The sequence below is a fragment of the Rhinolophus ferrumequinum genome, chromosome 10 (assembly GCF_004115265.2).
Source record: "Rhinolophus ferrumequinum isolate MPI-CBG mRhiFer1 chromosome 10, mRhiFer1_v1.p, whole genome shotgun sequence".
Taxonomy (NCBI): domain Eukaryota; kingdom Metazoa; phylum Chordata; class Mammalia; order Chiroptera; family Rhinolophidae; genus Rhinolophus; species Rhinolophus ferrumequinum.
This window is the reverse complement of record NC_046293.1, coordinates 18250160-18276228: the sequence shown is the minus strand read 5'-3', so window position 1 is coordinate 18276228 and position 26069 is coordinate 18250160. Positions and strand designations below refer to the sequence as shown.

Genomic DNA, 26069 nt, shown 5'->3' with positions numbered 1-26069 from the left:
GATGGCTGTGATCTGGGAGGCAGACAGGAAAGTGGGCCAGTGCACAGGTGACTTCGTACCGTGACTCCAGAGCAGTCCCGCGAATCCTCCGTCAGTAGAACCAACGCAGCGCGCACCAGAAGAAGGCCCTTGGCTCTGGCTCTGGCTGGGGGTCGGGCTCGGGCTCCCGCTGCGCCTCGGGCTCCGAAGCGGAAGTTCAAATTGCTTTTGACTGAAGAAGAGGCATAAAATATTGATTCACTCATCATGTGTTTATTGAGCAACTATTGTGTGCCAGATCCTGGGACTATTAAAGGATCCCAATTAAATAGGTTAAAACTAAGTTGGCATAGTGTTATTTACCCTGTAACATAAGACTAGAAAAAAATTACTGTAGGAATACAGAGGAAGAAGTGACTAAGTACTTCAGGGAGTCTGGGGAAGGCCTCACCAAGAAGATGACAGTAAAACTGGGCCTTGAAGGATGAATAGTATGGTTTCTCCAGGGAGAAAAGCAAGGACAGTTATTCTAGGGGGAAAAAAAAAAGATTATCATGATAAAAGAGTATGGTATCTGTGGGGAATAGTAAGAAATCATATGTATCCTGAGCATGGGATATATAGGAAGCAACGGTAGGAAATGTGCTGGTAGACTGAAGTCTGATAGCAGAAGGCCTTGAATGCCAGGCTCAGGAGGTGCTGTGTTTGGCCTGATCATCCCAGGTTTGTTAGCAAGGGAATGGTATGACTATATTTGCTGTGTTGTAGAAAGCAAATGCTATTGGCAAGAGGAGGCTGGATTGGAATAGGAGCAAGGTTAGAAGCTACTATAATAGTTTAGGAGAAAGAACGAGTTCGTAAATTATTTGTAATCCCTAATGATGCGTTGAGGAGAAGTGTGGCTGTCACATTAATGAGATTTAAGGACTAATTGGATGTAGAGACATACCAACTGGATCATGGATGCACACGCTAGTTTTCCATCTGTACACACACACGTGCTCCATACTTTCGCCTCCCCAGGCTCAGCTCAATTCTCCCTGACTCTTTCCAGCCATTGATTTATTTTTCTATCCTCAAGTAAAAGGAGAAAAAGTTATAGGTCTGTGTTCTTATGGATTCTTTTTGTATGATTTGATCTTTGACGATCCCACAGGATTCTTCTGGCTGAGAAATGCTGAGAGCAAATGAATTTTTGAAGACGTGGATGCTATGACTATATTTATGTGCTGCAGATTATTTACCTTTTATGTATTTGGGACTGTTTTTGCATATTTCAGAGCCCACCTACTAAGCACTTTGGGGAAATTATTCTCAGCCAGTGACCTCGGGTAGGGGGATATTAACAGAGCAACCTCTTCTCGCTCCATTTTAGTCCTCTCACCGAACGAACGCTGGAGATTTAGGTATTAGATAAAGGACTATGTTTTTCTGGAAAAATCCTTTCATTCTACTCTTCTCATGAGGATCACTCATCTTGCTTTAAAAATGTAATGTGGGATCAGAGTTGGGAAAAACAAATCAACAAATACAAATTGCTTGCTCTTTATAAGCATAAAGAATTCACTTCTGTTGCATACAAGGGTTACATTTAGTCTCTGAGGTGAAATGAGTTTTTTTTCTGCCTTAATAAGAACTTGTCTCATTCCTACTTCACCAAAATTCATGTAACACTCTGGGAAGGGTCCCCAAATAATCTCGTATGTTTAGTCAAAAACATTTTGGGGGGCTTTGTCCATGTTCAGATCAATATGTTTCCATAGAGAAGAAGCAATGTTTTGAGGCTGTGCCAGTGTGCCAGTTGTTCGTATATTGGCATAACTGGCAACCTGGACAAGCTACCTCAACTGCCAGTGCCCCGTTTACTGCAACGTACATAATAATATGTCCTAGGAGTTCTGTGAAGACTAAAAGAGGTATGGGAAGCCACTAGAATCAAGTCTGGCACAAAGTAAGTTTCAGTCAATATTAGTTCCTAACAGACTGGCATTTCCTTTAAAGAGATTATCACTTTGTTTTCAAAACCATTGATGGCTGAATGTTATTTAAAATTCCTTGAGTCTCATACTTCCGTTACAAATTCTGATGTCATAAATGGCATTACATGGTTATTCACTCTCTTGGTGATCTAGAAAATAGGTGTGTGTTTATTTTTCTCTTCAGGCTGGTTACAGAAAGTAGAACCCAGTTCAGTGTTGCAAGGCTGAGCTTTAAGAATCCTCGTATGTCAGACTTTATAAAGCTCTGTCAGCAAGCCACTCTGAAGCAAATTTCTTCTTTTTAAACAAGTGGCAGGTATACCTATGTAATTCAAATGACCTTGTAGTCTTAAAGGGTATTGAATCATGCTGTTGTAGAATTTTAGCCAGATTATTTTGGCTATTCAAATGGCCATCTAACAGTTGTTGAGAACCCATTATACATTAAGTACTGGTTTTATACCAGGGAGCGAGAGACAGTCCCTAAAATTGACCCAAGTTTAATTGATTTGGATAAATGTTTTGTACTGTACAAAAGTTAATTGGTGCTTATTGCTGTCTGAAATGGACAGTGTTGCTATCATCTTTTGAGGAGGAAGGAGTGGAATAGTTGCCAAACTTTAAAATTAATTACATCTGAGTAAGTGACAGAATACCCATTTTTATTGACCTAATTGTTATATAGATGTGCCATTATTTAATCTACTAAGTAATTTGTACTTCTGCAGTTTTGTCATTTTCATGCTTCATTATCACCCTATATATTCAAGGTATTGAAGCTGTTCCGTAAACAGTACTAATCTCGAATGCTTTGGGAGCTTTAGATAATATTCCCTTATTAAATTATGCTGTCCCGTGTTTTTGCAGTGTCAGAAGCTGTTGATGCTGATAAAAGCAAACATTCAGTTAAAAATCCTTTTCATGTTTTAATTAGATTTAAATAATTTGGGCATTTGTAGTTCCCAAATGGTTTTGATTATGGAAAACGCCTTATTAGACTAATTTGGAGCTTTGCGTCCACAGTCAAACATCATGGTTTGGTTTTAGCTGAGAGACTTTAGAAGAGTAGAATATTTTCTGTCTTGGCAAGAATCACAGCGTTGAAATTTTGAAAAAGAAAAAAAAAAGATTTAAATTTGTCCATGAGACTATAAATTTCTTGAAGGCAGGGTCTGCCACTTTAATCTCTGTACCTCTGACACATAGTACCCTTTAAATGTTTGCTCATTGGAGTTGAACGGGAGTGAATAATTAAACAGAATTTGAGACTTGGGCTCCCAGGTTTTCCTTATTTAATGTACATAGGACTACCCTAGCAAACCACACTTTCTTCATTTTAAAAATTTAACTTTATTATGTTCATCTCTGATGTGGAAGATTTTTATGGCCTCCTGCTGTGACTCATTTGGGTGGTGAGTTAACTGCTTCCTTGGAGACCAGCCCTTCTTTTTAAGCTGTAGTGTTCACATTCCCCAAAGTTAGCTTGCCTCTGGGTAGAGATTGCAACGAAATGTCCAAATTATAGTTCAACTTCTAGGTAAAAACAGAACCAAAATGAACCTTTTCATTTAAACAGAACCTTTTCTGCAGAGATAAAATGGTGACTCAAGGCAATCTCAAGTTATATAAAAGTTCTGAAGTTTCACCGTGGAGTCCGGTTGAATTGGCATTTAACTTTAGGACCCACTCCCCTATCTACTTTAATCATCAACAAACCCAAATTGATTAACATAGGTACTAAGTTTTAGGTTCAATATTAAAATGGAATGGGGAGAAAGGCCACCAGGAAAAAAATTTTCACTCATCCTTTAGTCACCACTAATAAGGGGATTTTGCTCCTGTTCCTCTTCCATTAGTCTCGCTCAGAGTTTCTCAAAGTTCAGTGTGCAGATGAATTATTGTACAGGGTTGTTTACCCAAAACCACATAGTCTCTGTCTTACAGGTAATTTAACTGACCTCCAAGGGAAATGTTAGCTATCTTTATAAACTCATCCCTAACAAGTACTCCTGTACATAATATATTGCACAAGAAAATGAATGTAACTGAGAGGCAAATTTCCAGAGAGACCTTTAACCCTTTTCTAGCTAACTTCCTCACTTGTGAAATAGGGAATCTTGTCCCTGGTCATCCCGTCCTGCACCTTTGGCATAAAGAAACTCACATCCAAAGTACCATTATTGTACTCATGGTGACCTCTTGGTACACATTTGCCGGGCTGTCAGGTCTGTGAGATGCCATTAGACACCATTTAGGGTGGGTTTCACGTCTGGTTTCTTGCAGAGATGCTGTGAGATGCGTCAGAAACTTCCTAAGTGGCTGGTGTAACTATGGGGCTTTGGATCTTGTTTTTAGTAACAAGCAGATATTATCAGCAATTGAGCGGAGGGTAAAATGCCAGTCCTTCCAAACTTCTGTGGAGGCAGAGGACTGTCCTGTCTCTCTCAGAACGGGCTGTCATCTGCTGCTGCTCCCTTGTCACACTGACACGGCCCCCTGGCTGGGCTGATTGGTCGCTGGCAATAACTGATGTAGAATACTGATATTCTCGCGGGCAGTTCCTTCCACTCCAAAGAAGCTCCTCTTCTCGCCTTTCGACCCCAGCCTGCTGCCCAGCCTCCCCGACCGCCCCTGCCGCCCCTGCACCCGGGGGCGGACGAGTCCTGAGCGTGATGCTCTGAGGCTGCTGAAATCCACCAGGCTCCTTTCACTCCGGCTCGGCTCGTTCTCGGGAGAGTCCTGCTCCAGACTTCTCAGGGTTTTTTACAGCACAAACAACTGCATGCGGGCCCGAGGGGAGGCTGAAAAGGACTTGTGTGGTGGTTTTATCGCCTTTCATCACTTTGCTGGCCTCATCTGCAGCCTGCCTGGAGCTTCCCGGTGGATTTCTTTCTGCCTAAGACACTGAGGAAGGATCCCTTCTCCTTCTGTGGACCCTTTCTATTTTTATGGTAAGTGCTTGCCTTGAATGAGGTGCTCTGCTGCAGTGAACGGAACGCTCGCTTGCTCGCTGTCTTTCCAGTGATGCTTAGTGACCTTCTCTCTGCGTTTCTCCCGTTTTGGTGGATCCATGTCTGGGGAGCTCACTAAAATGCCAGGGGTCGTTTGTCTGGATTGTTTGTGCTTTTATTTTTATTTTTCCCCCACAAACCTGAGCTGTTCAGCTGTGATGGAAACATAAGCACTCTCTCTTTGTCCTTGAAGCAGCAGGGAAATGTGTTCAGGATGGTGAACTGCAGCAGTGTTCAGGGAATCAGTCGGTGGAGGCTGACTGACAAATTTGGGCAAGATGAGCGGCACTGTCTGGGAATCCGGAAGGCTTGGGGCTGGTCGGCCCGCGTAGCAAACTATTCCATCTTTCCAGGTGAAGGCAAGCACACGCATGAGTTATGTCAGAGTCCGCTGTGGGCAGTGGCGCTTTAAGCACCTGCGGGTGGGTCCAGAATGGCCCTGGATGTTGAGGGTTTAACAACTTGGCAGTAACATCCCCGGCAGGAGGAATCCTGCACTGGCGTATGGGGTAGACGGCATGACCTCATCACTTCTTTCCCTTTGGAGTCTCAGGGTGCCTGTTCTGCCAACCATATTTTACATCCTCTTCAGAGGGTAGTGGGGCAGTGGTGATAGGACACATCTCCGAGTTGACAACATAATTTCCTCCTCCCGCTGGGAGATAAAATGCTTTGAGGCTATTAAAATAGTTAGACTTTTCTAAGAGAAAAAAGGTTTCCAACATGCGTGTTGCAGCATCACCCATCCAATTGTTTATTCCAGGGCATCACTTGTAGAATAGTGTTCTAATTTTTCACCCGGTCTTCCAAGGCTTCCCTTCAGAGAGCATAGCTTCAAGTTTATTACTGGCTGCCTCTTGAAGCCCAAAGGAAACCCAAGACCATTGAGGTCTGGTTCTCACCTTATGGAACCTGTGATTAAAGAGGTTTGTCTCCACAGGGAGATATTCTTCTTCTTCTTTTTTTTTTTCTGGTAGAAGATGTGTTGAATTACTTGGGTCAATGCAACATTCCAAAGAATAAGTGTCATAGTTGTAATTCTGTTTAGTTCTTTTCTAGTCTTGGGCTGGAGTTGGGTTATCTTATTTGATTTTGTGTGGGTTTTCCAATTCTCATCCATTTCATGTTAGGGAAGCTTCCCATTCAATGTAATTCAGCCTCTGATTTATAAGATACTGTACTAATATATGTGATTTTGGGGGTTAATAAATGAGGGGACAATGTCGGGTGAAATTTCTGGTCTCTCCTGTTGATTGGGAGTTTGGAATGTAAAGTTCCTTAACTGTCTTTCTGATTCTCACCACTTTTGTTTCCACTGTCTGTGTGGATTTTTCTTAAAATAGTGGTGATGACATCGGGCAGATGCTTTTATCCTGCCCCCTGAGTCGTAAGAAGAAACATTTGGTGTTTTGTTTTTTGGTGGAGTATTCTTTCGTATGTGAAACCATACATATCAACATCTACAAATTCTTCTTCATTTAAATGATAGTCCAGTGACAGAGTAAAAGCAGCGGTGGGTAGTAGCAAGCATTACCAATCAGGATCATTGCAGAATGTACTCTCTGAATCCTTAAACAACGTTTGGATTACTTTAAGCATTGTTTGGATTAGCTATTCCAATTTCTACTCTTTCCTACTTCGATTATAGCTTGGAGCAATGTAGTGATTTGACTGGCAGACTTCTCCGCTTCCCTTGATGATTCTCTAATATTTAGTTGTTTACTTTCATCTTGAGTGGTGTTTTCTTACTTTGCTTAATTTCCCCCCTCCTTTTGCAAAGATTTTTATCAGGTGCCTGGCAACTGAGTGTGAGGTATTCATCTTCAAGATGGAAAGAGGTGGAATCAGCTTGGGTGTCATAGAAATAGACGCTGTGTTTCACATTGCAGGCAATTTCAGATGCATTTAGAAAATATTCTTTTAATTAATAGCAACTTTAGCGATGAGATTAATTCGATAGGCTTTCTGTAGTTTGCTGAACAATGTTTACCTATGCAACCAGAATTTTATATATATATATATATATATATATATATATATATATATATATATATGCGTATATATGAATGTACTGTTTACTTGCGACTATTTTGTGTTCATATTTTTAATAGTTGTAGCATACTCATTTAGAGAATAGAAGGAAAATTCCTGAGCTATTAAGATATGGCTTAGCATCCTCTAGCTAGCTTTTCTTCCTCTTCTTCTTCCTCCTCCTTCTTTTTCTCCTCCTCCTCCTCCTCTTCCCCCTCCTCTTCCACCTCCTTCTTCTTCTTTTGGTAGGGATTTCCCCACTTCCCACCCCCTCCTCCAGATAACACCTTTGGGAATTTGTTTGAATTGAGAGAGCGCATTCTTCAGCATTTTCTTGTCTCACAGCATGGGGTCATGTTAATTCCTTTGCAGGGTCTCTGAAGGCAGCCTAGAAAACTACTGCAAGAAAAATTGATGAAGGCAGTGCTAGTAGAGCCTAGCCTCTTGGTGTGATGAAGTCACCTCAACATTTTATGTGTGTGTGTTAGTTTAGCTGCTGTGCCTTGCAGCTGACTTGGCTTGCACCCCTAGCAAATTGATGTTATTTGAAATGGGTCTGGAAACACCTAGATTGGTGTAGATGCAATTATTAATTTTTCACATTTCTTAATCACAGCTGTCGTCGAAACAGTGCTCTTACACTGTTTCTTTTTGGTGTTGTTTTAATTTGAAAGTTGCAGCTTATATTGTGAATCAGTACTCTCCATTTTTATCCTCTTTCTTTCTGCTTTCTCTCTTTCCCACTTCTGCTTTGTATCTGTTTCTATATGTGAACGTGCATAGATGTGCACATATAAACTCAGGCAGTGAAAATTGACGATTAATGAAGAGTTGATTACAGCTTCTCTTTTAGTAACCAAACTCCAGTGTTCAACCTGTAATCATGTAACTGAGAGAAGAAATTGCCCCCATTAATAGGAATATAACCTCATGCTTCTTTTGCAGGCATTCTTGACATTGAAACTATTTTCCATAGTTGATTACCAGGACCAGAAATAGAATCAGTTTTGCATTTTAATTAATGATATTCTGTGTCTGTCTAGGTTGGACTGCCCTTAAATCTTGACATGTTTACTATCTAAAAGGTCTTTGTGTTAAGAGGGGTTATTTATGGGTGATACAAAGTGAAATCATTTGATTATGTGATACAGACTTTCTGAGGGAATTGAATGAACAATACCATTAAGGATGTTGGTTGAATTTTCCTGTTGCTTTTTCCAACATAATTAAGTCAATGTAGTCTTTTACCATTTCTCCCTAAGCCTTTTTTACAGAGTCAAATGAGTAATGTACAACTCCCACATAAAGCTGCTGAGAGGGAGGACCATTCTTTAACAGAGATTCAAAACCACTTCTAACACCAGCTATGATGATCTACTTTGAAAGGAATTTGCTATTCAATTGGCAACTCAGACAGATTGTATAAAACAGGAGAAATGCTTCATGAGCTGTGTTGAATCCTGCGTGTTTGAAGTGTGTCTCTTTCGGACTGTAGTCACTAGATCAGCTTCGCAGCAAAAAAAAAAAAAAATCGTGTTCTCAGTAGCATAACATAGCTAGACTGTCATAAACGTTTATGTTGCAAGTTATATCTCTTGGGTGGAAGAGGGAGATGGCAGAATTTTGGAGGAGAACCAAATCACAACCCCAAAATAATGCAAGATGAAAGGGGAAACTTCTTCCTTATATTTAAGATTTAATTCTCCAGACAAACTGTGGGCTCTTAAGTCTGGAGAGCCACGAGATGGTTAAAAACACAGAATGACAGGTTTTGTGGGCCTTTTCTCGAATAGAAAAATTTGACCCTTCATTAGGCATCTGCTTGGTGATCTTTTGGCTTGTGGGAGCCAGCAGTAAAGCTTATAGGAAGCAGACATATTGTAATACAGCAGGAATTCACTTACTTACATTTCTCCTGTTGGTCTCCCACTGGGTACCTCCTGTGAGTGTCAGAGAGGGAATGAGTGTCTGTAGATCATCAGAGATGACAGCCAGTCACAGTGGGATGTCTTTAGGACCCCAGGTTCCAGTCCAGCTCCAGCCACTAATTGGCTGTGAGACTCAAACTCATCTACCTTGCTCTTCAGCCACATAACCTCAGAAAGCTCCCCCAACCATTAAAAATTGTGCAGTGTTATTTTGCCTCTCTATTCTTTTTTTACTAGAGGGATGGTAATTTCTAGGGCAGTTGACCCATTCGGGAGGAGATGGGCTATACCTTCCCTTGACCCTACAAAGCCCCCAGAACTATGACAGTGACACGAATATCAGTGTTACTCAGAAACGTGTATAATCGTGAACCTTCAGGAATAGGACTTACGTGTATATGATGACTACCTGTTTATCTTGGGACCTCTTGATGTGTCTTTCCTTACCATCAAAAGGGACCTTGAGGAGCATTTTACCTTCCCTCTCACTTCCTGGATAAGAAAGCTGAGGTCCAGGGGAAGTTAAGTGCCTTCCCCAGGGTTAGAGAGACCTGGTTAGCACTTGGGCAAGACCAGTTAGTGCAATGTGCATAGATTTACTCAGACCCCTGTTCCATTCTTAGTGTGGGGCTTCTTCCACGATACACAGCTGACACTTACTGTGTCATTCTTTGCTCACAAAACTGCTTTGTGGCGTCTAACTCACTGGTGTCCATTATTTCTGGGTTCATTTCATGCAGATTACGTGGCTGTACCAGTCAGAGTGAGTCACGTCAAGCAAATGTTTATGGTAATTTGTTCACGCTTGTGTGGAAATGTATTTTTTTTTAATTGAAATTTTACTTTTCTTAAATACATTTCAAGAATTTTACGAACGCTATGCTCATTTTTTTTCTCTCTGTGCTTCAACTATTTATTTCTGTTTTGTGGAGGGGATGGTGCTTATGGATTGATTCCTTCATCCATTCATTCACCTAATATTTATTGAGCACCTATTGTGTTCACGCTGATGCCAAATGGTTTAAATCAGTGGTGAGACAGCTGGATGTGGCTGTTGCTCCCGGGGAGTTCAGAATCTAGTTATGCTTCATGGAGTTTATCATCTTTTGATTCTCAGCCAGGGGTCTGCTTACTGTTTCACATGATTTCTCAAGGAATCCAGTTGAAAAACAGTTTGCGTGGCAAGTTCTTGCCTGGGATTCTTCTGCAGAGAAGTTCCTTCCATAAAAAGGCACCTTTGCTGTCATTGTACCATGTATCTTCCAGTTTTCCAACAGAGTATTTTTAGCTTCCGATTTTTTTTTTTACCTGACTGAACAAAAGAGGTTAATTAGCTAAACTTGTTTGTACTATTATTGTGATTCACAACACGACAGTTACATTCTTTGGCCAACGTAACCTGTTTCCTGGAATCCTAAATGGATAGTCTGGATAGCACAGTGTCCATGGAACAAACTGCAGGTTAAAGACAAAACTCCTTGGCCTCTCATACCAGGTCCATAATAATGTACAGCCCTTGCTTTCTTGTTCTGTAGCTCCCCAGGAATGTTCCAGAATAATCAAACCATTTGCAGTGCTCAGAAATATGCAGCTCTCACTTTTCTTAGTGTGTTTGCACATACTGTTCCCTCTGCTGGGAATGTCCTTTTTTTTTCAGTCTAACTTCCAGGGCAAGCTCAAATGTCATCTTCCATGGAAGCTTTTGGATGCTTGCCACTTTCATATGACCCTTACTGTGCAAAACTGAGCGAGGTAGACCATGTATGTCCTCTTCTACAAAGATCTCATAGGACTTTATTGACTCTATTGTCATTATTTGTCTGTTTGGCTCTCTCTCTCCCAAAGAGACGTTTTGTTCCTTGAGGGCAGGGACTATCTTTTAATCTCTATACCCAAGGACCTAATTCAGTGACTGCTACAGCAAACACCCAATAATTCTTGAACAAATGAATTGGGAATCACTATATACAACCTATGGTGCTGATATTTGTGACTGTTGTTCTATATGGAAACCTCAATTTTTCAAAACAATGAGACTATATGAATTTTAGTGAGAAGGATAAAGAGATTGGCAGGCATCCTGATGTCATTCATTAGAAATTCTATGTAACAATTCTGTGTAATTCTATGAAAATATCTTTGCCTCCAAAAGAGTTTCAATAAAATAAACGACAAGAATTTATTAAGTGTCTTCTATAAGCAAAGCATTATGTTAGGTTCCCAGGAATGAATGAAAGATTGAAGAAAAAAAAAAAGTAGCAGCATAATTTCTGTCCTCCAAAAGGCCACAAACTTGAAGGGATTTCTTCCATGTATAAATGACCTGGTTACAAGGCAGACTGTTATAAAGAGGGATTCTAGTAGGCTGTAGACTTGCAGTAAGGCAGGGGATAAAAGGGGCGTCCCAGAAAGAGAGGCTGGCTTGAGCAAGAACCTATAGATCTGATGGTGCGTTGGCAGGGAGGGAAGGGGAGTGGAACATGCAGGGGAAGATGAGGAACCTTGGGAGAGGGGAGATGGGAATGGTGTCAGAAGATCTAGATGACAGTCAATTTCTACAAGTTGGAAGATAATTAATATGGTCTAGAAAAAGCCACGTGGAAATTTGTTTGGAATCTCTCCTTAGGCTTAATTAAATCAAAAGTCTGTATTCAGTAGGGAAGGAGGGCAGTTGCTCCCCAAGGAACCACGTAAGTTTGTTTCTCACTCATCCCGTTGGCCCTTGAGGGTATACTTTAACATTCAAAGTCATCACAAGGAAGTGAAGCCCGGAAATCTAACTTAAATCAATCATTTTAGACCTAGAGAGAGATTGAGGTCACTGAATTGCCTGTTAATATGCTGCCCAGAGGGTAAAGAACCCCAAGGCTCTTTGGTGCTTTATTACTAATAACTTATTATGATTCTTTGGCAATTAACTTTATTCTATTTACAAGGAATACAATCATTTTATGAAACAGTGGGAATATGTATGCATCAGCTAGTGTCCTGTAGGTGAAAAGTGGCTTAGAATTTTCCATTTGTAATGGTTCAGTTCATCCCTAAAGTATAATTCTTGCTGTGCCTCTTCCCTCCTTTTTTTTTTTTTTTTTCCTTTTTCTAAAGGAATCAGGCAACATATGTTTAGGGAGTGGTAAGTTAAGTTTTGTGCATCTGAGAATTGGATCTGATCAGATGATTCTCCATTTTGAAAGTAACCTCAAAAGATTGAGAAGGTGCAAGGAAAATCTCTAGGTATCTTGACCAGAGCATGAAAGCAAATACGTTTTGTTTATGGAGCAAAAGATGAGACAGGAAAGAAGCTTCCTTCATTCACTCACTCACTCAACAAGTACTTACTTATTGAGTAGTTACTGTGCTCCAGGCACAGTTCTAGGCACTGGAGAAGCAACAGTGAGCAAGACAGCCTCTTCCCTTCAAGGAGTTAACATTCTGGCAGGACGAGGAGGACGATACAGTCAAACATCTTAACAAATATAAAGCATGTCACATGGCGATAAGCACTATGGAGGAAAAGAAAATGAAGCATGTTTTTGCTCTGTTATCTTCACATTTTGGTTTTCTTTTGAGTTATTTCACTTATGCAGTATGTTTAAATTATCTTCTCTCCGTTATTGTTTTCAGCTTACTGTTTTTATATTTACTTTCTGGCTAGTAGATCATAAACCACAATCTTGAGGGTCCCCCCCGACCCCCAGATAAGTTCAGCTGTGGAAACAATTGAAAGTACTATGACCGAAAATGAAAATCAGGCATTTAGTGCTTGAATTGACTTAAAGGAAAAGTACTGTGGACTTTAAAGCTCATGAGTATTTTTCTCAAGGGTAAAGGTGTCAGAATTTCGATGAAGAACACGGGAGGAAATGGATCTGTTCCTGTGTGAGGGGAGCAGATTGGGGTGTCCTCCTGGGAAATCCGGTAGCTTGTGTGGAGAGAGTTCTGGCCCTGGGAGGGGACAGGAATGGTTGACGTCCCCAGTGAGCACAGCTCATTAAAAGGTAAGAATGAACTAGAAAGTGAACACACAAGAAATTTAGCAAGGAATTTCAATTTGGGAGGAAAGGAGGAGGACGGAGAGAGGATGAAGCCCGTGAGACATATGTATATCAATGAGCAACGAGCAACGTTTACCGAAACAGGTCCTGCTTAACGTAGAACATCTGGTGAGTTGGTTAATGGAAATGGTGCCTTGAAACAAAAAGCATTATTTATGGATTTCCCCCATTTCCCACTCTCTATTCTGTGTGATCTTTAATTCACTATCAGTGTTTCATTCTACTCCAGCAAGCTTTCCGTCTTGCTTCTAAAAGAATTAGGATTTACAGGAAAGTATCTCCTGGTGGTGGAGAGCCTGGGCTCTGGGGCAGACAGTTCCCATCCTGCCTCTGCCACTTATTGACCTTTGGACTTTGGGCAGGTTACTTAGTCTCTATGTGTCATTGTCCTCAAATATAAAAATGGGCATAGCTGTCTATACCTCATAGAGTTGCTGTGGGTGTTAAATGAGATAGTACGTGGAAAGTGCTCAGTGTGGTCCCTTCAAGATGGTTACAGTACACAACGGCTGTTAACTTTCATCATCACTTTGTCAGAAGTTTGGAGAAGTTTTCATATGCACAGGTATATTTACCTGCTTAGCAGGATTTTAATAACTAAGATCATACTTTCTTCTTCATGTTTCTGATTAATGATTTTATGATGAAGCTTTCTGGAGGGATCTCACAGTTTTTCTTATTCTCTTAAATGCTTGTTGTAATTTGGGATTCAGTTGGGTTATAAGTCTGAATAACAGTGATGTATGAACAGGGGAATTGAAGGACCACGTGGCAATGGGATCATGGGAGGATGACCTGTTAGACACAGGAAGTGGCTTTCTGGCAGGAAAAGAGAAAATTGAGCAAGATGGCAGCAAATATGATTAAGTCCCTTTGTTGCTATTTGAGAGGGGTTAGGGATGGTTGCTCCTCAGGTGGTGTGTGTTCTAGGTTGTACTGTATAGATTTGTAGTTTCCTGGAGAGAATAGCCACGGAGATGGGATTGGTAGTGTGGTCCGTGAGAAGTGGTTATGTGCCCGTCAGTTTGTAGGGAGATTTCTGAAAGTAGAATGGCTGGGTCACGGGGCATGTGAGTTTAAGATTTTGATAACTTTTACGAAATAGCCATTGATAGAAGTGTTGCCAATTTACACTCCCACCGGCCATAAGGGGACTGCCTGTGTCCTCACCCCTACACCCACTCACATTTTGATCTTTGCTAACCCGCTAGGTGAAAGGGGCTATCTCATAGTTCCATTTGAGCATCTTTTCATGTCTTTACTGTGAACAATCTCTTCAGACCCTTTGCAAGCTCACTTGTAAAATTTGAGTTTGGGCCTTCTTGGTTTTTAGGAGCTCTCTCTAGGTTAAAGAAATTAACATTTCCTTGTGATTTTCCCCCACATATTTCCCCCTATTCTGTCATTTGTTGTTTGATATTACATATGACATTTTGAGCATAAGAACTTTTTATGTAGTTAAAGTTGTCATATGTTTCCTTTGTAGTTTCTGGATTTTGTGTAATAATCCCCAAAGCCTAACCCACTCTGGGAACATGGAAACTGATTCTTCCACAATTTTGTATTTTGTATTTTTATGATTCTATTTTTGTAAATGTCTCTGGTTCATGCTTATTTTGGTGTAGTAATGAAATAGGAATTTAATTTTCCCACAGGAACTACCCAGTTCTCTCCAAACATTTCTTGAACAGTGTGTCTTTCCCTTGCCTGTGATGTGGTAATTCCTGATGAAAGATGATGATTAGTTGGATCAGGGTGAAAGGTGGCACGAAAGGGTAGCATCATCTGTTCAATCCCCTTATGCAATTAGAACTATTTTTGGAGAGTTTGTGCTGTTTTGTTGACTCAGTTTGTTGACTAGCTCCACACTATGTTAATTTCTCTAGTTTTATGTGTTTCACTATCTGGTATGGTCAGTCTTCTCTTATTATTCTTTTTTCTGTTCCAGGATTTTCCTGGAGCTTCTTACATGCTTATTTTTCTCAATGAACTTTAGAAATTGCCTGGTTAAAAAAAATCATGATTTAGGGGAGGGTTAAATTAAATTCATAGATTAATCTAGGTAGAATTTTTTATGAAATTGAGCCAAACTGTCCCCAAACAGGATACATGTTCCTATTTATTCAAATCTTCTTTTATGACTGTCAGTAGTGTTTTAAAATATTCTTCATATGGATCTTGGTAATATTTTTGTCTTTGAATAATTTGAAATGGTTTTATGATAGGTCCTTGTCTAATCTTCAGATTTCCAGGAGTATTGAGGGATGAGAAGAAAATGGGAATGTCTTTAGGTGCCATAGAATGAATAAATTTCCTGGGGGAAAATATTGAAAATTTGTAATGGTAGATGTGATTGACTAATTTTTTTTTCTTCTATCACTCCTTTAAAACCCCATATTTTAAATTGTTGATCTAACTATAAAAACATTTGTTTTTAAACTTGTAATTGAATTTAATAAATGTTCTTCACACTCCCAAATTCAGAGCACCAGTTGCTCAGATCCTTTTGCAAAGTGTTCTGTAACATTTTATTATTAATTAATTTGTCTAGTATTATTTAAACTCAGAAGAGACTTAATGAGCATTTATATATGAGGTCTGACAGTTAAGTTCGCGAACATGTTGCAATGATGTTGCTAACCTTTTTTGATATCAGAGGGATTCTTCATTATGAATTTGTACCAGCTAGACAAACAGTTAACCAAGTTCACTATTTGGAAGTGCTGAAAAGTCTGTGTGAAAATGTTAGACGACTTGAACTTTTCTCCATCAATTCATGGCTCTTGCATCATGACAATTTTCCAGCTCACATGGCACTGTCTGTGAGAGAGTTTTTAGCCAGTAAACCAATAACTGTATTAGAACACCCTCCCTGCTCACCTGATCTGGCCCCCAATCAGGTGACTTCTTTCTTTACCCAAAGATGAAGGAAATATTGAAAAGAAGATACTTTGATGACATCCATGACATCAAGGGTAATGATGACCGTTCTGGTGGCCATTCCAGAAAAAGAGTTCCAGAATTGCCTTGAAGGGTGGACTAGGCACTGGCATCAGTGCATAGCTTCCCAAGGGGGGTGTTTCGAACGTGACCATAGTGATATTCAGCAAGAGGTTATGTAGTGCTTTTTCTAGGATGAGTTCATGAACTTAATTGTCAGCCCTCGTAGGCCAACCATTAAGAATATGAATGCTAATAAGATAATTTCATTAAGGGGTTTGCTGTTCACTGGGAGGCTGACCTGAAAACAAATTATTATAATAAAATAATGTGCTGTTTTTGTAAATATAGGCAAGGTAGAGTTGGATGACGGGGGTGAGGGCTAAAGGCTATACTGAGGCAATCAGAGACAACTTCACTGAGGAGGTAGCGTCTGAACTGAGACCATTAAATGAGTTGCTGCCACGTAGACAAAGCAGGGGCGGCTGCTCCAGACAGAAATTAGCAAGTGCAAAGACCCTGGGGCACAACTAAGCTACAAGTCTATGGAGCTAAGGTAGGAGATGAGGCTCCATCAATAAGCAAGTGGCAGATCTCAAAAGGCTTAATATGATAAGCAAAGGAGGTTTTGCTATATTCTGTAGGCACTGAAGAAATTTTTGAGCAGGAGAGAGACAAGGTCAGATTGTAGCTGACATCACTGTGGTAGCCTTATGCAGTACAAATAAGAAGGGTGTGTGTCTACAATGAGGAATACGGGTATGGAGATTATAACAGTGGGCACAGTGAGAGATTATTGTCATTACACATGAGGAATGACAAAGGGACCTTATGTAAGATTCTTTCATTCATTTTATAATTACCTGGAGGCCAGGCTTCCTTCTAGGATCCAGGCATATAGCAATCTATAAGACAGGCATGCTCCCTGCTCCCAAAGAGATTACATTGAAGTAGGAGGAGACTGGCAAGGAAGTTGGCAAGTAAGCTGATATGACGGGCAATTTAAGTGCAACGAAGCTGAATGCAGGGGCAAAGGGAGTATGCTGGCCAGAGCAGACCTCTCAGCAAGGTGGTAGTTGAGCAGAGACCTGAGGTTGGGAGTTAGGGAGGGTACAAACCAGGAGATATATGGTAAAGTGTGCCCAAGCAGAGGGAACAGCCGTTGCAAAGACTCTGAGAAGGGCCTGTGCTTAGTGTGATTAAGAAATAGCAAGGAGGCCAGGAACGCTAGAACAATGTAACAGAGAAGGAGGCTGGGAGCCAGAGGTCATGGTAGGTATTAGATTTTGCTCAGAGTGAGATGGGAAGCCAGTATTTTGAGTATCGGAGTGCCATGATTTGACTGGCAGCCTTGAAAGGATCTTGCTTACTACTGTGTGGGGAACAGATCACAGGGAGTCAGGGTGGAAATAGATCAGTGAGGAGGCTGGTACAGAAATTCAGAAGAGAGGTGATGATGGACCAGGGTGGTGACATTAGAGGTGGTGACGGGTGGTAGGATTGTGGGTCTGTCTCCAGGCTTGAGCTGAAAGGATGCAGGAAGATGTGCCTCTGAAGTAAAATGGGCAAGTATAGATTAGGTAGGTGCTGCTAAGGAAATATACCATATCTTAAAGGGAGATGAGGAAAGAATAGTTGGGGAGGGTGACTTTAGCAAGAGCAGTCATTGTTGCTGGTATGGTGAGTGTGCCATTATGTATGAACTCTTGCAGGGTTACCTTCTATGCATCTGTATACTTGTACACCACACTGCAATGTGTGAAATGATTCAATAGAGAATTCTGAGGATTTCCTTACTCTGGGAGGCTGCATTGTATAGGGGTTAATTGGAAGTATATAAATGCTATCTACTTTCCTGAACAATAAAATTGATAGAGACTACCCTTAAATTTAACTTCAAGCAATTTCACAGCTTGAGAATTTTCAGCAAATAGTAATTAAGACCCTGATCATATAAGAAATTGACAATCCATTGGGATTGACATGGAAACGGAACAATGTGAGGGCACAGAAAAGGACCCCCAGGTCATGGATCTCGGGAGTGTGGGAAACATGAATTAAATGTGGCTGAAAATTATAAATTGTCCAATATTTTATCCAAGTGTTTTTGGCTAAAAGAGAGTTCTTTCTAAAGCCTAGGTACTTTTTTTCCATTAGCAAAGGTTATAAAATGTTCCAGAGAGTTGAGTCAAGGCTAATTCTCTTATATCTGCGAGTTATCTTTGAGTGATACAGTGCCATCAGTTCCCAATAGTAACTCTGTTTCTATAAATCATGTGGTGTGTTATGTCATGAAACTGAAAATGCATTCATGAGAGTTTTTGTGGATCTCAGCCAGGTACCCTTTTGTCAGACACTGCCTTTTGAAGGATTTTAGGCTGGCTATAAGAAATTAGATTTCCCCTGAAAAATTGAGGATGAAAACCATGCCCAAAGCTGGACTGCCCTAGTCACTGGGGACTGGGTAAATTTCCATGGTACAGGACAAGTAGAGATCAGAAATGGAAAGGGGTGGAGACTGTTCCCTTGGCCATACTAATGAAGTGATATAGTGTGACATATTATTATTCTCCAGTTAACTGTACTTACAGTAAAGCATGCACAGTCTTCATTGAATTGGGTGGGTTCATTCTTTCTTGAATTAACCTGTTGTTGTCATCATAAGTTACAAAATTAAAGAACTCTTCAGTTATATTTTGCCAGAGTGATGGATGAGAAGGAATCCTTTAAACCATGGCAGTCAATATGAAACCTTTCTTTTGTTACCCCCATAGGTGGCATTAACTGGCCCTTGTTTTTATAACCTACTATAGATGTATGTCATAGTGTTAATGATACACAATATATGTTTGTATATGTGTGTGTGTGTACACATACACACACGCACTCATACACACACACAAGGGTGCCAATTTTAAGAAAGGAAAACTGTATTAAAATTATAATACTCAATATATACCGATAACAAAAGATAAATACAAGTCACAATTGACTTCTGCAATTACAAGAGGTGCTCAAAGTGGTTACCATCAGCGTCCAGATACTTCTGATTACGATGAACTATTGCTCGAGCAACGTTGACCAAAGTGTCCACTTGTATGCATTTTTTGGCAACCCTAGCATGTGTGTGTGTGTGTGTGTGTGTATATATATGCATATATGTATGCATGCACGTATGTATGTCTGCATGTGTTTGTGTGTATATGTCATACACACACGCAGACATACATACGTGCATGCATACATATATGCATATGTAACTCCTCTCCCCCATAGGCTGTCGTAGTATTTTTGAATCATGAACCATTCTTACTTTCCTTTTCATTAATTCTTTATATCTAGCTTAGTGTCAGGCACAAAGTAGGAACTCAAAAAATGATTGCTGATCAAAACCTAGAAATAGACTTTGTTGTTGTTGTTATTGTTCTGTTGTTGTTTTTCTCTTGATTAAATACTCCTGTACTCTGTTTAGTTTTGAATTACTTTTGGAGACCCTAATGATTGTACCTTATGTTCTAGGTAACTTTGTTTTATGTGACAGTCTATAGCATATTCATGACTCCAAGTATAAAAAATAGGCAATATTTTAAAGGAAAGTAGCTCTGTAGTGGATGTGGAAGGAACATAGACATAGAAGGAGCAAGATATTGGATATAGGAATTCATATGTCTATTAGCTCTTACCAGAAGGCATTTAGGGTGCTAAAAAGAGTACATAGTATTTGACATAATAAAAGTAGATCAAAGTAAGGAAGAAACAGTGGGAACAAAATGGAACCAGGAATACAATTAAATTGCATGCCTAAGCATAAGGATACAGGGGCCACAACTTCGGCTGTCAGCCTTGTATCAGCCACAGGGAAGGGGAAACACTTGCAGGAGTAAAGAGAAACTGGTTGCTCAGGATGATTGGAACTACTCTTGGCACCAGCATCAGATAAGAATTTCTCCCAGGAATCCCCCCCCATAAAGAGTGCATTGTGTCTAATCATTACATTGTTTTGTGCACCTAAAACTAATAAAAAAGAAAATAAATAAATAAAAAAACAAAACAATACAAAAAAAAAACACTGTTGACTTGACCATCGTTATTTAGGTGTCTACATTTCCATCGAAGAGGTTGGGACCCAGGATGTCTTTAATAGTTCACTGTCAATATGTTCTAAATGAAGTTTTGCTGAGGTCATTTGCCCTGTCTTAAAAAAAAAAGAGTGCACTGTGTTTTGTTATACAAATCATCAAGTTTTGTAAGGTCGATTCTCCTAAAACACTTTTTTGTTAATAGTATTGCTTCAAAGCAAAATTTTGTAATGTTCGTTTACAACTGCAAGGTTCTGTTTAGGTCCCCCGCTGTCTGCTGATCTGGTTTGGCGATATGAAGAATAGATGAACTCCTTGTCCTTCAAGCAGTCTTCTCTCTGTATTGTTTTTCTCAACTGAGGTTTTGAGAATTACTCATTGGCATTGAACTTGAAGTGGCGTTACTCCCAGACTCATAAAGCCCAGAGTACAGCTATTCTGTGTGGCCAGTTAAGGAGAGGCATGGTGCCCTGACTGAGTGTCAAATTAAAGCTGTGGTTAGCATCCTTCAGAGTGAGCTGAATTGTTAACAAACAGATTTGCCTGAATAGCAGGCTGCTCTCCTTATTTCCAAGGGCAGCATAGAGGTAACCAAGCAGATGGGCCAAGGTTATACATAGAAAATTCTTTAGTGTTCAAATGGGTGGTCCACTCCAGGAGCTTTTAAACAGGTATTCCTGGGATATATCTAAACACTTAGCAAAGTATGGATGGTTTTGAGGGCATCAGTTCCCAAAATCTGAACTATATGCTTAGTCTCATGTCTCACCTCCTCCTTCACAATTACTTTTTCCCGTTTCAGCAAAGAAAAGCATCTCTTTCATTCATCCCAAATGTTACTGTGGTGTCTTGTGCAGGGATATAGAATCCGCTGGGCACTGAACACAGTAGCAATTTGAAATACTTTCTTGCCAAATAAGTATGGTAGTGTGAGCAATAAAAGCCTTTCCAACATAACCATATGCTATACCAGAATAAAGTTTTGTGGGTAAGTGGACTGAATGTAAGAGTTAAAGGAAAAAAAAAAAACATATAAATTTTCCAACTTATTGATAAGAAGGAGCTTGCACTTGATCATGTGTTTTTAAAATTGATAATGGTGTTTGCATTAGTTAGGGTTCTCTAGAGAAACAGAACTAATAACGTGTATATACACATGTACACATATTTTACACACATGTACGAGCACGCATACACGGGGTGGAAGGAGAGAGATTAAGAGATTATAAAGAACTGGCCTTCATGCGTTACAGAAGGTGAGAAGTCCCAGGATCTCTAGTCAGCAAGCTAGAGACCCAGGAGAGCCAATGTTTCAACTGAGTCCAATGGGAAAAAAAATGTCCCAGCTCAAGGCAGTCAGGAAGGAACAAAAATATTTTGTATATACAATTAATATGCATGATTTAACTAGCGATCTGAAATAGTCATTAATTGGTACCATGAGCGTTTAACATACAACATTCAATTTAGCAAAACTCATGGTATTTCACTTACTATACTGCCACTTGCTTTATTTGGATGAAATTTGTTGCAGTTTTTTTACGTCTGTTTTCATGTACTTGAAAGTGGAAATACAGTGAATATGAATGGTAATTCTGATTTTATGTAGACAACAATTCAGATTTACTAATTTTAAAATATTTTAGACATTATGTTAATAAGACTTTTTAGCAGATAACATTATGTATATATGTGTATGTATGTGTGTGTGTATTTTTGCCAGGCAACAGAAAAGTATTTTGATGAAAAAAATTGAATGTCAATACAAAATTGGAAACAACTAAAAATTTGGCATATTTAAATATTACAGTAAGCAATTTAAATATTACAGTAAGCAATATTTTTAATTGCTTATGCAACTTTAAAAAACATTTATATTCCAAAATAACCATTTCTATAAATGAAAATAATTGTATTTAGTTCATGGATTGGTGACAAGTGTATAGCACAGATCTTACAGATTGGCAGATGGCATCTGTGGATGATCAGAGAAACGTTTAAGATTTTTAAAGAGAATGAAGTTGATATTTTAAATCTCTGTAATTCAGCATTCTTTAATTGTCTTCACAAAGCATTTAAAATATAAAAATGTTATAGCATGAGCTACATGGCATAATACTATTTCATTAATTCACTGATTTATTTAAAAATATTTACGGAGAACCTGATATATGCCACTGCTAACCAGTGGGCGTATAATAGTGAATAAATATGGCATAATTTCTGTCCTTAAATAACCTAGAGTTTCAGGGCATAGTTACATGAAGTAAACACACGAATCAATATATAATTACAAATGGTGATTATTGCTATGAATAAGCAACTGGCATGAGAGAGAAAAACTGGGAAGCATAATTTAATTTGTTGTATTAGGGAAGACCTCTTTGACAGAGTGATATTTACGTGAAGCTCTGAAAGATGAGTAGGCATTCAGTCCAGAGTAGATAACAGTACAGGCATGCCTTGTTTTATTGTGCTTCACAAATAATGCATTTCTTACAAATTGAAGGTTTGTGGCAACCCTGCATCAAGCAAGTCTGTTGGCACCATTTTTCTAACATTTGCTCACATTGTGTCTCTGTGTCAAATTTTGATAATTCTCACAATATTATTATTTTCATGATAATAGGGGGTAAGACCTATTCTTTACGTAAGAATTATATTTGTCATGGTAATTTGTGATCAGTGATTTTTGATGTTATTGTAATTCATTGTTTTGGGGCACCACAAACCACGCCCATGTAAGACCGTGAACTCAATCGATGTGTGTTCCGACTATTCCACCTACTGGCCATTCCCCCGTCTCTCTCTCTTTTCTATAGTTTCTTAAGTGTACGCCATATAGAGACATTTCAAAATACATGTTACCAAGTTAAAAAGTACTTGATTATCTGAATCTGGGGTGCACTTGTAAAGCTTGCCTACTTGGTAAGATTCAAGCAGGCAGAAACACAGTGTATATTCTAGCTGTAATTGTGGTATCTGAGTAATTTAAGTGATTCCTAAGAGACAGAACCAAGGGTAATCCCTGTCTAGGCACAGTCTAGTTAGAGCCTAGTTAGCTCTTGGTTTGAATGTGATTTGAGATTTTGAACACAAAGTAATTGAGAAGAATCAAAGCAGTATGATAATGAAGCTATAAGCAGGTTTACTAAAGAGCTAACTTAGCTGTATATCTAGTCTATGTGAAAAGCGTTTTTACTGTGATATAAACGCATCTCCTTATAAAAGAATGGACAACCTTTACTGCTATGTGTGACAGCTTTGTTGTTCAGTTGTTGGATTCCATACATGATCTGCTAAACTGGCCATCGACTTTTATACTGTGGACTTGATTATTTTTTTTAAATGAAGACATTATTTTTTAGAGCAGTTTTAGGGTCACAGCAAAATTGAGAGAAAGGCACAGAAATTTCCCATATACCCCCTGCACCCACACGTTTATAGCTTCCCCCTTGTCAGCATCCCCCATTTTCAGCATCCCCCATCAGGGTGTTACAGTTAATGAACCTTCATTGAAATATCGTAATTGCTCAAAGTCCATATTTGACGTTGTGGTTCTCACTTGGTCTTGTGCATTCTATGGGTTTGGACAAATGTGTATAATGGTATGTATCCATCATTATGGTATATAACGTATTTTCAGTGCCCTAAAAGTCCTCTGTGCTCTGCCTATTCATCCTTTCTCCACCCGACCTCTAGCAACTACTGATCTTTTTACTATCTCCATAGTTTTGCTCTTTCCAGAATGTTATGTAGTTGGAATTATACATATGTAGTCTTTTCAGATTGCTTTATTTCACTTAGTAATATGCATTTAAGGTTCCTCTATATCTTTTCATGGTTTGATAGCCCATTTCTTTTTAGCACTGAATAATATTCCATTGTCTGGATATACTACAGCTTATTTGTTCATTCAACTACTGAAGTACATTTGGGTGACTTCCAATTTTGGCAGTTATGAATACAACTGCTATAAACGTCCGTGTGTATGTTTTTCTATGGACATAAGTTTTCAACTCCTTTGGTTAAAATACCAAGGAGCAAGATTGCTGGGTCATACGGTAACAGTATGTTTAGTTTTGTAAGAAAACACCTAACTGTCTTTCTAAGTGGCTGTATTATTTTGCATTCGCATCAACAATGAATGAGAATTCCCGTTCCTCCATTTCCTAACCAGTAGTGTTCTGGATTTTGGTCTAGAGGTGTGTAGCGGTATCTAATTATTTTAATTTGCATTTTCCTGATGACATATGTGGAGTGGACATTCTTAATGTCACTAGAAACACAGTTAGAAGCCCTTTTATTCTAAATGCTTAGGACAGATTTTGTTGGGCAATGAAAAAAGATATTTAAATGAGAGAATCATTACAACACTATGAAATATGATATATTTCTTGAACATTTTATTTTAACCAATAACCTAAATTAAGATGATCTGCTAATCTTTTGGTGTGGGGGGTAAGACCTATTCTTCAAGTAAGAATCCATAATTTGTGTTCGACATTATCTTTCTTTCATAAACCATGCCTGTAATTCATCACTTTGGAGGACTTAGATGCTTGTAAGAATAACCTAAATGTGGAATTCATTTAGTGTTTTATGATTTCTCTCATTAATACAGTTGCACAAGCAATTTGTTTTATATATGTGACTCAGCTTTATCAAGTGTTTCTACAGCTTTCATAGAAACACCAACTTTTTTACACTTACACTTCATTGGTTTGCATTGTAATTAAAGTCACAATCACAATAATAAGTGTAAATGGCATAACATGGTTTGGGGACAAACACAATTAATACTTGGAAACCATATAACTTAAATGAGGGGATCAGAAGTGGATGAGTGTTTTCAAGATCAGACAACTGAAGTGATGCCTGTTGGTGAGCTGTGGCATCAGTCTTTGTTTTACGGAGAGACTAAAGAGTGTTGGTTGATGTGAAGTTGGGTAAGATGGCATCATCCATAAGTCATGACCTTGTGGATTGCGATGGGAACTATTGGCTTGAGGGAAACTGTGATAGGAAGTCTATTTGTCTAGGATGCAATAGATTATCTGCATTATTTTCTGGCTTCTCCTTCACAGAAGGCTGTGTCATAACTCAGAACATGTGAATATGCCTGATATGCAAAAACAACTTTACAATCACGTGTGGGTTTTATAATAATACACTTAACATAAATACACATAATTCATGTATGCAAAAACTTAATCCTATTTTATGAAGAAATGAATGCTTTGGAACACCTTAATGAATAATTCGTTTTTTGAAAACCCCTACCTCCTGACTGCCTCTAGTTCTCCAACCAGATATTTGGTCATTCTTTCATATCTTGAAAGATGGAATAACAAATTGCAGTTCTCACTACTTTTGCTTTTACCATTCCATTTGTTGATATGCTCTTCCCACCTTTGATCGATTGATCAAAACTTGGCTGCAATCAAAACTTCAAAACTTGGCTACAATGTAGCTTTCTTCAGGAAACTTTTCCCAACACCCCAGTTTGGGCTCATTGCCCCTCGTTTTTGCTGCCATGGCACCCTTTATAGGATTATTAAAAATTAATTGTGTATATTAACACTGGATTATGTCTTTGAAAGATAAGCACTGTGTCTCATTTATCTTTCTACAAAGTCTTAGCAAGGTGAATGTGCTAGGTCCTCAGTGTTTTACTGAAGAGCAATGTTCTAGAGTTCATGTTTCGCAAAGTTCACAACAACCATTCAGGTACAGAATTTTACCTTAACGGCAGGTCTTTATAAAGTTTGGATGTAAAGGGCAGGAACTTGGCGGAGGCCTAAAAAAGGTTAATGTAAAAATTGCATTTTTAAATTACTGGAGGGATAATAGGTTTGTATCTTGGCTACATGCTAGTATATTATCCAGGCCTTGAAAAATTTGGGTCAGCTTTCATACTAGATATATAAGCAGTAGAAACCAAAATGTGTTCATCTAAAATTGGGCATCTTCTTAAATTATCCCAGGCTAATTTTCTGTAAATCTGAGTTTCTCTCTCAAGTAGCTAAAGGAAATTGAGGGTGGGGAAGTTTACATGTAGCACAAA

At 39.1% G+C, this 26069-nt stretch overlaps 1 protein-coding gene across 2 annotated transcripts in view; it reads left to right on the top strand.

The window, feature by feature from the left end:
- The first annotated feature begins 4620 nt into the window (after nt 1-4620).
- ANO4 (anoctamin 4) overlaps nt 4621-26069 on the top strand; it is a 301071-nt gene continuing 279622 nt past the window's right edge. For both annotated transcript variants that reach the window (XM_033116152.1, XM_033116154.1), the window contains exon 1: nt 4621-4909. The gene's annotated coding sequence lies outside the window, so the exon portion shown is untranslated. The remainder of the gene's footprint in view (nt 4910-26069) is intronic.